This window comes from Protopterus annectens, chromosome 12.part0 (assembly GCF_019279795.1).
Source record: "Protopterus annectens isolate FY-2018-M chromosome 12.part0, PAN1.0, whole genome shotgun sequence".
NCBI lineage: Eukaryota > Metazoa > Chordata > Ceratodontiformes > Protopteridae > Protopterus > Protopterus annectens.
In genome coordinates, this window is record NC_056746.1 from 1467944789 (window position 1) to 1467957288 (window position 12500).

Below are 12500 nucleotides of genomic sequence, written 5' to 3' on the forward strand. Positions count from 1 at the left end.
ATATAATATTTAACACCTCTAATGAAAAAGGAGGAACCAGTTTGCACAAATTTACAATAATTGCAATGCCCACACTTAAACATCCCTTTATTAGGCCTGTAGGGCTTAACTGGAAGTTCAAATAATGTTTTAAGGGAAGGTGCTATTTTTGTATACAACTAAAGGGTATAACCCTAATATATCAGAAAAAAAATTTTCTTGGGAAATAATATCCCAATTAGTGTTCAAAATCACCTTAAGTTGTGGTGCTAAATCATTAAATTTTGTGCAAACTGGTTCCTCCTTTTTCATTAGAGGTATTAAATATTATATTAATGATAAGTGTAATTGTGAAACCCAAGGCGTTGTTTATTTGGCTACATGTAAATCTTGCCCTGTATTCTATCTCGGCAAAACGGAACGCCAATTAAAACAGCGTATATACGAACACTTATACGCAATTTCTAAAGGTACTACTTTCAATGCCCTTGCAAGGCATGTTAGTGAATTCCATACACATAGTTTTGGGTTTACTGTGGTACAAAAAATTTTTCAAAAATCCTAGGGGAGGTCCATGGCACCTTAAGTTAGAAGAACAAGAGCTATTGTGGCAGCTTAAAACAAATGCATATGTTTATCCAGGGATTAATGAAACATGTTCTATCAAATGTTTACTTAAATTAAAAGCTCTTGAGCGATGAATATTCTTTCGGGTAGGTCAAGGCTGATCACAATTAGTGAATATTATACATAAATATTAATACATTTTATATTAAAATCAGGGGACTTATTTAGTTAATATTAATGTAAGTATCTGTTTATTTAATGGTTGGTTCCCTATTTTGTATTTAATTTGATGTATAAAAACAGTTATTTATTGAATGCACCTATATGGGTAAATACTTCTTACTTGGTTTAGGACACCATTACAGTTTAGTGGGAATATTTAGTATTCTCACTGGACCATTTATATGTTGTTGGTATTTTTGTTTAAAGTTAGTATATCTATTCGGGCATGAATGTATATACAAATACATAAAATTAAGACTTATTTATTTGAATTTATGGATTATGAATTAATGTTGAATTTTTTACACTGTTGCTGGTCTTTTAAGAAAGAGTTAAACAGTTTTAATTTAGTAATCGTTTAATTAATGCAGGGCGTGTTTTTGTGTGTGTATTTAACTGCACCTTTTTGTGCTGTATGGTTTGTCTGAAGAAGTGCATTTAATGTTAGTTGCATGAAAGCGCTAACAAATCAGTAAAATTTGGATTTTAATACTTCGACTTTTGTGATAATTGATACCACTGTATTTGTATACACCCATACATCACAGGTTGGGTTGCCAACGAGCTTACACACAGAACCCACATGGTACGACTAGCAGTCTCCAGGTCCAACTCTTGACCAGTCATGACTGGTATCCCACTGGACTCAGTCCTGGGAGCCCTACTGTTTGGCATACACTTCTCAGAGGTACAGGCAAACACAGGTGGACTACAGCAGACCATGTTTGGAAATGACTGCGAACTGGGAGCCATGATTGATAGTCCAGCTGACACAGACATCCTTCAAGGGGCCTCACAGAGACCATCACAGGGTGTCAAGATCATGGCCTCCAGCCAAGTGCCACTAACTGCATGGTCATTCCATTGTGGAATAGTAAGCACCCACATATTAACACATAAGTGGCAGCCACTTTAATACAGACGAGGTAATGGGGTTTCTGGGGACTAAGATAGATAGTGATCTCCCCTTTGACAATCATATCTCCACAGTAGTTAGGACATCCTTCTATGTAGGCCATCTGATTACTAAAGGATTCCCATCTAGACATACTGGGGTTATAGTCCCCCTTTACTCATCACTCATCAGTCCCACCATAGGGTATAATAACCCATTTGGGATGTACCTCAGAAGACACTTTCAACAGCTGGGAGGACTATGAATGTACCTCGCCAAGGGGAATACTGGCCTCCAACATATGGCCTATGCAGCCAGACTGAATATACTCCTGCTTTACTCAGTGGCATCTCATTTACCCAGAGATGATCTCTGCTAGCCAACACAGCCATATCAAACTCAGACTTAATGGATATACTCCACCTATGGGAATCCATGTCACAGTGAGCCACGCACTATAGTCAGCTGAACCTTGCCACAACAATAACTGGAGGATGCTGGAGGGACGGATTCCTGTCACAGACACTCCCCATACTTTGGAACAACATCCCTAATTACATTATACAGAGCCCCTCAATAACACTCTGCAAGAGAAAGCTTGAAGAGTAGATGGGGAACAGTAGATGCACCCCAGGGATCCCACCATTGGCTCTGCTCCACAGAGGGACAGTTAATGATTCAATGGGGTGGCAAAAGCTGACACATTTTGGCTGGGCTTATGAATGGCCTCTGGCAGTTGGCCAAGTACCTACCTATGAATCTATACATACAGTATCGGCACATGTTGATAACTTAATTTACTGTTCAGGTGTTGACTTACCTTGTACCAATGGCAGTTGTGTGTGCAATAGTTGAGGGCTGCCTATGTTGGATGCACACAGTAGGCTACCTATACATGACAATTTACAGGTAGTCTTGTGCGTGTGCCATCCATTTTTACTGTGTGTGCAGGTGGAGAAAGGTGTCAGTCCCTACGTGCCTACACTGTCAGTGTGTGTACTATATGTTCCCTCCTTGCCAAGGCATGGGCATACTGGGCACACCTCCATCTGCCTACTGGGGCTGGCTCAGGGTGTTCATGGTCTGAGTACCTCTGTGCCTGTGGGGCTCTTGGCAATGGTGGTGGGCTGTGAGGGCCTTCAACATTCTGTCCCTGCTGCAGCTGTTTCCGCAGGACCATATTATGTAGCATGGCACATACTATGAAGATGTGGGCACAAGTGCCTGGAGAGTACTGTAAGGCTCCACCAGATATGTCCAAGCAACAGAACCGTGATTTCAGCATCCCAAACACATGCACTATGATGATTCTGGTTTGTGCATGTGCCTCATTATGGCATTTCTGCATGGGTGTGTGTGTGCATTTCTGATGGAAGTCATCATCCACGGTTCCAGTGCATAGCCAGCATCCCCCACCATGTGGCCATTTGGGATGTCCCCCCTGTCTGATAACTGATACAACTGTGAGGCATGCCAGATGTGGGAGTCTTGATAGCTTCCAGGGCTGCCAGCACACACATCCATGATAATGCCCTGGGCATTGTACACAACCTGGCAGTTGATGGAGGGGTATCCCTTACAATCTATGTAGCGCCTACCCTGCTCACCAGTTGGTGACTCAATGTGTATGTGAGTGCAGTCTATTGCACCCAGTACCTCTGGGTATTCTGCCACATGGTGGATGAAATGCATATTGCTGGCCAACTCCTCCTGCACTCGGGGGAAGTATATGTGCTCATTGGCATGTGGTAACATGGCATCCACGAACTGGTGTCGTACCCTGGATGCTGATGCTTGTGAGATCCCCATGATATCCCCAGTTGGTCTTTGAAAGGTACCTGTAGCTAGTATTCTCAGGCTTACACATACCTTTGTATCTACTGGGATGGGTTCCCCTCTGTTTGTTCTGGCTCTGAGGTGTGGCCGGCACAGCGCCACAAGTTGCTGTAGGATGTCCCTGCCCACCCTGTAATGCTTTACTATCTCCAGATCACGTAGCCCCTGGTAGATTACCCTGGGCCTGAACACTCTCCTCCACCTCTGGTGCCTGAGGTGGTCATGTGCATCATCCTCCACACCACCTTCAGTCTCCAACACATGCAGGTGGATCAAAGCTATGGCAGCCCCTAACATGTACATACTAAAAGTTCCCCGTCTGGTGCAGAGTGTATGGGAATACACAAATGTGTGTGAGGTGCTTTCACACTTTATAGTATTGTGCTACGGATGCTGCTGATGTCAGTGGGTGTGTACGAGCTATTCTAGCTGCAGCGTGTCTTAATTATGGGTTTTGCAATGAGTACTGCAAGTGTGGGGCCTTTACTGTGGAGATATGCTTGCCTGCCTTGATTAATTTGTTGCCCTTTAATTCACTTTTAAACCTGGATCCCCTCCCATTATCAGGCATGCATCCACCTGCCATCTTTCTTGTTTTGTACTTTCCTTACCCAGTCATGGCAAAATGTGTCTTGTGGCTGACATACTGCAAATCATCTTTGTTCTGCTTTGACACTTTATAGTTTTCTTTGCAGTACAGCCCATCCCCTTTCCTGTTCTGCAGGTAGCTGCTTGCAGCCTTGTTAGCTGTTGTCAATGGCCAACTGTAGGCTCCTAGGTGTTACTTAGTCATTTGTACTCCAATTTCACTGCTGCAGCATTTCCTTATTTCTTTCCTATATCCTTCCTGTTTCAGCTGCAGTGAGCGCTGTGCAAACCCATTTACCAGGTTTACGTGCGTTTTCATCTCCGTTCACATGCATACTCGGTTACCTTGTGTATTCTCAGCTAAGCACAGCTATGGCCAGTTCAACACACACCTATCCTGCAGCTTTGCCTAGGTAGGGGCAAACTGGTTTAGCAATGCTCCAATGTGCTTACAACAATGGCAACACACCCCTCTCTTGATGTCATCTTTATCTCAAGGGCACACCTTGGTGTTATAATGCTACACTGTGAGTTGCATCCTTACACCAGCGGGGAATCTGTGATTCACTATTACTCCTCTCATTTGCATGGCATTGCCTACTAATTCCTAGCTACTGCGCATAACACTGTCACAGCCCTTTAGCAACCCTTGCGCCATAGTATGGTGTAGCATGCCTGCTATTGACTATTATGGGGAAATCGTGATATGTGTTACATTGTAGTTTTATTCAATATTTTTATATTTTCCTTGCAATCCCCTTTGTGCACCGCTGCCCTGCACTTCCACGTTGCAATAGTGCAAATATATATATTGTGTTAATTTTATATTTTGTACATTTTTTATGCCACTGGCTATATATTTAGCCATTGGCATATATTAACAATATAATACATGTGTTTGGTCGGCTGTCGTGGCTCCAATTTTATGTTTGCAAAAATGTAAACCGTTTTCTACAGTTTACATTTCTGCATGCTTACACTATGCCTGCACCACTTCCTGGATTGCTACATACCTTAATTTGCATGCTAAACTGTTGCACATGGGGTAATTAGCATACAGGGCCTGGGAGTTGTGCAGGTGTAGTATACGCAGGTAGTGAAAGTGGGAGCAGCTCATACCTGGATTGCTTGGTGGCCATATTTGGTGTTAGAATGCCAACGCTATGCCTGCACCTGGCGCAAGCTTTATGAATCCCAAGGCTTATGTTTTGTCAGGATTGGTTTTTGTCTTGTTGTTCAGTACTGCATCTCACTCCTGGGTACCCAATATTGGTTTCAATCAGATACTGCTGTGTGACAGACACTGGTGGTCTGCCAGATGTAACTCTGAAAGTTTTGGCACACTTTTTGCATTTATATTCAGATTTATACTCAGATGTACCACTTCATACATAACTATGAATTCTGATCTACTTTTATTGTTCATTTGCATTTCATTATGCACTTGTTAAACTTTGCATGTTATTATAACTCATTTATGTACCCTTCTTTCCATACCATTTGCCTTGCTATCTAAATGAACTGCCCAGTTGTATGAATTGTTACCTAGGTGCAACACTGTATAATATGCACCCCAATTGTTTTTTTGTGTCATTATTATGAAAAGTAAAGCCAACGGTGTTAATTTATTTAATGAAAAACAGCATACAGAAACAAATTAAACTTCTTGAAAACAAAACTTGCCAAGAAAGCCACAGGCAAACTCCAAACATCGGTTGATGTTTGCCTGTGGCTTTCTTGACAAGTTTTATTGTATTTAATGCAATACATTTTTATAACTGGTGCTGTGGCATTCATTATCTTATCTTTATTGACTTTTAATAATTCTAAATAACACGCAGGATATTGAAGTCTTACCTTTTGTGCATCATAAATATGAACAGCATAGTAAATGAAGAAAGAAAGCAGAAGAAAAGACAATATCCAGTTAAAACAGCAACATACTTACAGAAACTAAGTTGTCAGAGTTCTTTTGTGTGTGTGTGTGTGTGTGTGTGTGTGTGTGTGTGTGTGTGTGTGTGTGTGTGTGTGTGTGTGTGTGTGTGTGCAATAGCCTTTAGTATAGTTGGTCTATGGTTTGATGTCAGTACAGGCTGGTTAATTAATCTTAAATTATTGCATTTTAGCACACATTGAAGTATATAACTGTTGCCAAAGCAGTCACATAGATGTATATATACTGAATGATGAAAGGCTACAGGTAAATGACCATATCTGATATAATTTTTTATCTGAAATTTCTGTCTAGACAAAGTATGGAGGTGCTTCAAAGAAATGAACTGCTATTCAGTGCTCTGTCTGTAAAATGATCTTTATTTTATCCAGATGCTCAGGAAGGTCCTTTGAAGAAGAAAGGATACCAGTACCTAAATCAAAGAAAGCACTGATTTCTGATGGTAAGAGTATTGATATTTTTCTATTTTAAACCTTAAGGAGTTTCATACTCTGCTAATAATTTTCTCTTTACAGTGCCATCAGATTACAACACCTAGTTTCACCCTTATTTAGGATGCAGTAATTACTGCACGGGGGAATATTTACTTCTTAAAAATTAAGTCTTTGTTCATATCTGATTGTAATGTAATAACAGTTATTTATCTTAGTCTCTTATTATGATGGAATGAACTCAGGGCTAAAGATCTAGAAGTTCTTTTTATTTCATAGGTGAGGTTGTGGGGCACAATAAAAGATGGAAACAGCATATATAAAAAGAAGCATCATCATTGGTCTTTATATTTGGGATATGTTCTATATTTTTCATTGTCACATTTTCTGTGTGTCCAGCTTTGTTAAAAAAAAAAAAAAACTCTTGTTTAAACAGAAAGGAAGCTAGATGGCCATACTCGTGTAGCATTACATCTCCTTTTGTAAATAATGTTCCAGGTTGCAAAATCATTGCCTAATGGAAAAAAGACTGCTTTTTCTCTTCACTTATAAAACTTTTACTTGATGAAAGAAAAGATGATTAAGTTCCTAAAACTGAAAAAAGTAATTTCCTCAAGTGTATACTCTTGAAATGTCAACTATTAAGTAGGAGACGTTATAGGGTTATTTTTAAATGACAAGACTCTTAACTAGTGGTGTTCTTCATTGGCTGCTCGAAGATATACATCAGTACAGCTTGGTACATTATTTTTAGTCTGATGAGATTATCATTTAGAAGAAAAAGAGGCTAATTCATTCTGAATAAAATATGAATTTTCATTAGCAGACATCAACATGTTGAGAGTTTTCAAAATGTGGTATGAACATTGAAAAATAATTTTTATTTATTTATTTTACCTAAGAGACCCATTTGCCTGTCATAAAAATACTTTATGGTATCCTTCAGGTAGTAATCTTTACCAACTCTGTACTGTTACTCCTCTCATACCTATCATTTTGTAACATTATATAGGATAACAGAGGGCCTGGTTAGTCTGTAACAGTTTCACCAAATCCCACCTCTTGCTTTTGCAGCAATCTATAGCTGATTTCCTGTTCTTGACATTCCCTTTCAAAAGTGGCAATATTAATCTTAAACAGAAAGTAATGTCTTTAAATATTTCTGAGTTCATTTTCAATATCTATCTCTTTGGATGATGTTTTACAGGGGCATAGCTCTAGGATCATAAGAAGGTTGCTCTTGGAGTCTGAATTAAAGCTATTACAGATGAAAATCGTTGTGGCTAGCTTTGACTTTTTTCCTGCATTCCAAATGTAAATAATAGGCCAGTGCCATTCAACAGAGGGGATGATCTGTTGGTGTGTAAATGATTTTTTTGTCTGACACATTGTTGATAAACAACCTCAGTATCAAATGAGTAACATATTGGTAGTTAGGCTAGTTGAGTAAGGTTTAAGCCTATTCAATAATTCTACATGGTATGACACATCCAATTGGAATCTAAGGCTCCCAGAATTATTAGCTTGTTCCTATTTATTCCTGAATGTATTCTCTTAGTTTTTTTATGGACTTTGATGTGGAAGGAGGTGTCAAGTGTCACACTGCTACTATGTTTTTCAAATGGCCCTTCAGTATCAGCTCAGTATATAGTATGGCATGTCTTCTGTCTGACATGAAGACTTGTCTATGCATGGCACACATTATATGCTTTTTGGCAAAATAAAACATGAATTATCCATCAGTTCTTTGTTTACTCTGTTTGCTCCTTGATATGCCATACTTATCTAGCAGGAATATGTGAGGAAAGAGCAAATGCAAGCTTGTGCCAGTCTTCAGAATGGAACTCCCCTAAGAGTCACATTCCTCAAACCACATCTCAAGGTCATGAGATTTCTAATTGCAGTAGACTAGAAAGCAGATTGAGTTTCAGATCTATGCAGATGCAATTGGATGTGGGTAGTCTAGCTGTCATTTGTAAATAAGATGTTCAGGAATGGCCATATAAAGGATTAGGTGCTACAGCCCCTGGAAGCAACAAAAGCCTTTTAAAAATAACAGAATTTCTAGGATAACCATGCACTTTGGCTTCTGAAATGAGTCATCCTAGTATTCATATATCAGAATGAAACAATGAATGCAGGCAAAAAAGAGAGTTGCAGGGATGTGTTTAACCAATAGATTTAAGCTATTTTCAGTTTAGATGGAGCAGCAGGGCATTTTCGGGACAATTTTTATGGTAACATCAATAAGGGGTCTGTTATCACAATTATGGTAGTTAAACTGAGAGTTAGTTGAATTCCATGGTTGAAAATGTTTACTCTGCTTTAAAAAGTATATATATGTTGATATTCTAAGTTTTGCAAGTCCCCACTAAAAAGCAAGACTGCAAATGCATGTATTTAAAATCAGTGTGTTGCAGCATCTTTGTATATTCAAGGGACAACAATCTCCAAATTAATATAAACAGATAACAGTAGGTAGGAGAATGTTGTACCCATGTCTAGGAAGTGCTGAAGCTCCCCCACAGACAAACTTCAAAACTGTCATAGAGTGTTTTAACATTTCCTTAAAGTTACAGTTTAATTTTCAGAGTGGCAGCATTTACAAATACAGATCTCACACATTTGATAAGCAGTCTGTAAAATGGCATATTAAAATCAGTATAAAAACAAACAAAAGTAGAATAAAATAATTCATCTGCATAAAACCATGTCAATAGTATTGTAATAATGGAAGGTTCGTGAAATAAATTCTTTGAAATTAAACACATAAATGAAAATTACACTCTGTGCCTCGATTTTGAAAAAACAAATGCCCTTGAGTATTGTGATGGATTTTATACACCTCCTCCACAACACTGAGCATAAATAACAAACCCCAGTGTACCAGCAGGTCAGACTAAAGGGGAGTACATAGTTTGGCAAGTAAAGCAAATCTCCTCAGTTAAGCATTGCTGCTTGTTATTGCACTCCTCTGCTGATGAATATATACTTTCAGAACTGTAAACTATAGATTTTAAATGTGTCCTTCATTAATTTAAAGAATATATGTTAAACAATACTCCATCAACTGACCACAGAGTTTACCAGACACCATTTCCCTTTCCAATTGTGTTTTCCATCAGTATAAGTTTCTCCATATAGCCACCATCTAACTCCAAAAGATATAACAGTAGATTATATATGAAAAAATATCATATTTCATGAAATAAAACAAACCTCTACAGTAGTATTGCATAGGAGCATAAAACATTCACCATAGCATACATGACTGCTTTATAACAGACACCACTGCCACCCTTAAGGCCATGTGTAACACTAAAACGAGTGTTTCTTTGCGACAGTTACACACACACACACCTATCTATATAAGCTTTCTCTGTGCCCTGCATGTGTTAACCACATATAATAAGTGAAACAATCTATTTGAATGATGTTGTGGCCAGCACCTCATGCACTTCCTCCAACGTTAGTATAGCTTCAGTTTTAGTCATCCTTATCTTATCATCTTATTCTGTCTGTCTGTCTATTTGTTTGTGGACCCTAAGTTATTCCCTTTTCTGCTTAATCCCACATTTTCCTCAGAAGCAGCACACACATTTTTAAAGATATCTCTCCTTTGCCTAAACAACTCAAATTGCTTCCTAGACAAAGGGTAGTTACTGTTTTAGCTTTATCATAATTTCCTTTACAACAAGATCAAATGAAATGAACAAGAAAAACTCCTCCTGCTCCCTTCTGCACTCACCGACAAAAATAACAAGCATTCTGTCTAGGTCAAAAGACTTTACTAAGCAGGGCACACATTGAATACACCTGATTGGTACACACTTCAGTCACTTACAGATGTAAACCGCATTTAAAATAGTCTTTCAGTTAACTAGAAAAGAGGATGATCCCATCCTCTAATCGTCAAGGGTGAAAACAAATATATAATGGGCAAAAGCGATACTTCACTACCACCTACACGGACTCACACTTTCTACTCCTTCCCAACTTCAAATTCACAAAAAACTCTTGATTTCTCGTCTTCTGCTTTTAGCAATAATGCAAATATATTTTTAAACAAAACAGTATCCAGCTTACTAATGACATCGATCTAGACGGTATTTAGAGAATTCTTCCCACACAAAAAAAAACTTTCAGAAATTGCGATCTCCATAAACAACATTCCAAAATGGCAACTGATTCAGAACTGACACTTAAAATAGTTTCCTCATTCATGAATGACAGCACACACTTCGGGAACAAGGAATCTAAACAAAGACTTCAATACAGCATAACATTTTTTATCTGTCAGCAATAACACATAGTTATCCTTGATGATTCAAACATATTGAACCATGTATTAAATCTAAATGGAACTAATGACTACATAAATGGTTCTCATGCATATAATTCTTTATGAATCTGTCTGACCGCTATTCCTCTCCTTACTGGAAATGTTCCAGATGTCTTCTGCTGTAATCCAGCTTTGTTAAAAGTGACTCAGTACCTGCAGGGGACACGGTCACTATAATAGTGACTGAACACCTGCAGGGGACAGCCCTCTGTGTGTGACAGTCAACAGAGCACAGAGCAGGTTATACTATTACTGCCACATTTCCCAGAGTGGCAACAGCCATGGCAAACATAACAGCAATAAGAAACCACAATGTTTGTCATGTGTTTTTTTTAACAAAAACTCCTAGGTCTTTGGCTTCAGATTGTCTCAGATGTTCTTTCAACTTAGTCATCAAGATGATAATGGAACAGAATGACAGATGCAGACACACTCACAAACTCATCTGTATTCACAAAAACTGAGACAGACACATTGTGTCATTTTGTCAGAATGAAGCTTTAAAAGTGTTCAATACTGATACATAACATTTTAAAACACTGAGACACACACACACACACACACACACACACACACACACACACACACACACACACACACACACACACACACACACACACACACACACACACACATATATATATATATATATATATATATATATATACACACACACACACACACACACACACACACACACACACACACACACACACACACACACATATACACAAATCAAGCGAACAAGCCTAGTTCTAAGCAGGAAATGCAGAAAAACCTGGCCTTTTACATTAGAACTCGTAAATAAAGGAAATCAATAGCTAAAGCAGTTAGAATTTTCAAAACTACTAATGACATACACAGGAAATTTATATTAAATATGCTGCCTAGAGAGTGCACTTTCCTAGGTGCAGGTTCAGCATGTCATGCAAAGGTAAACAGCTAAAAGGTATTCCCACAATTCATTACTGACAAGCATCCAGAGAAATGTTACTACAAGTAGAAGGCCTGTAACCTAACATTATCTGCACAACAATAGGAGGGACATTTGAACAAATACATTGGTTTGACTGATATCAGATAGTATTTCAAATATTTGATTAACATTTTTACGTACAAGCTTGAAAAAAAAAAAACAAGTTAATCTGAGTAAAGTTGAAAATGCATCAATCATACTTTAAAGTAAATAAACACCTCAAAACATCCCTGTGACTCAGAAAGACTTAGAGTGAACCATAAGCCTTAACCCTGAGGGAGTCTGCATTGCTATTGCTTTAAAGTGGCACTGGTTATACCTCTCAAGTGTACCTCATTATGAGGAACGTACCTCATTTGGAGTCTTAAAAAGTAAATTTTCCTCAAAGTTCCTCAATGTTCCACATTGAAAGACTCTGTCACACATTCAGTGTTAGGAATTTTTTAAGTGAAATCCACGGTAAATAGAAATGAATCATATTAATTCATTAAAAGATCTTCTTTATAAGTAAAACCAGCATATTTTAACCATCATATGGCCTTCCTAGGTGAAATTGTTAGTAAGCTATTAGTATGTGTTCCACATTTTGCCCATTTGTTCCACATTATGAGGGCTAGTGTTCCTCATTTTGAAGATGGAAGGTTGAGAGCTATGCTGGTTACAGCACAAACAGCAGTCTTACTGGCAAAGCTGCATGCAAATGCAGCAGT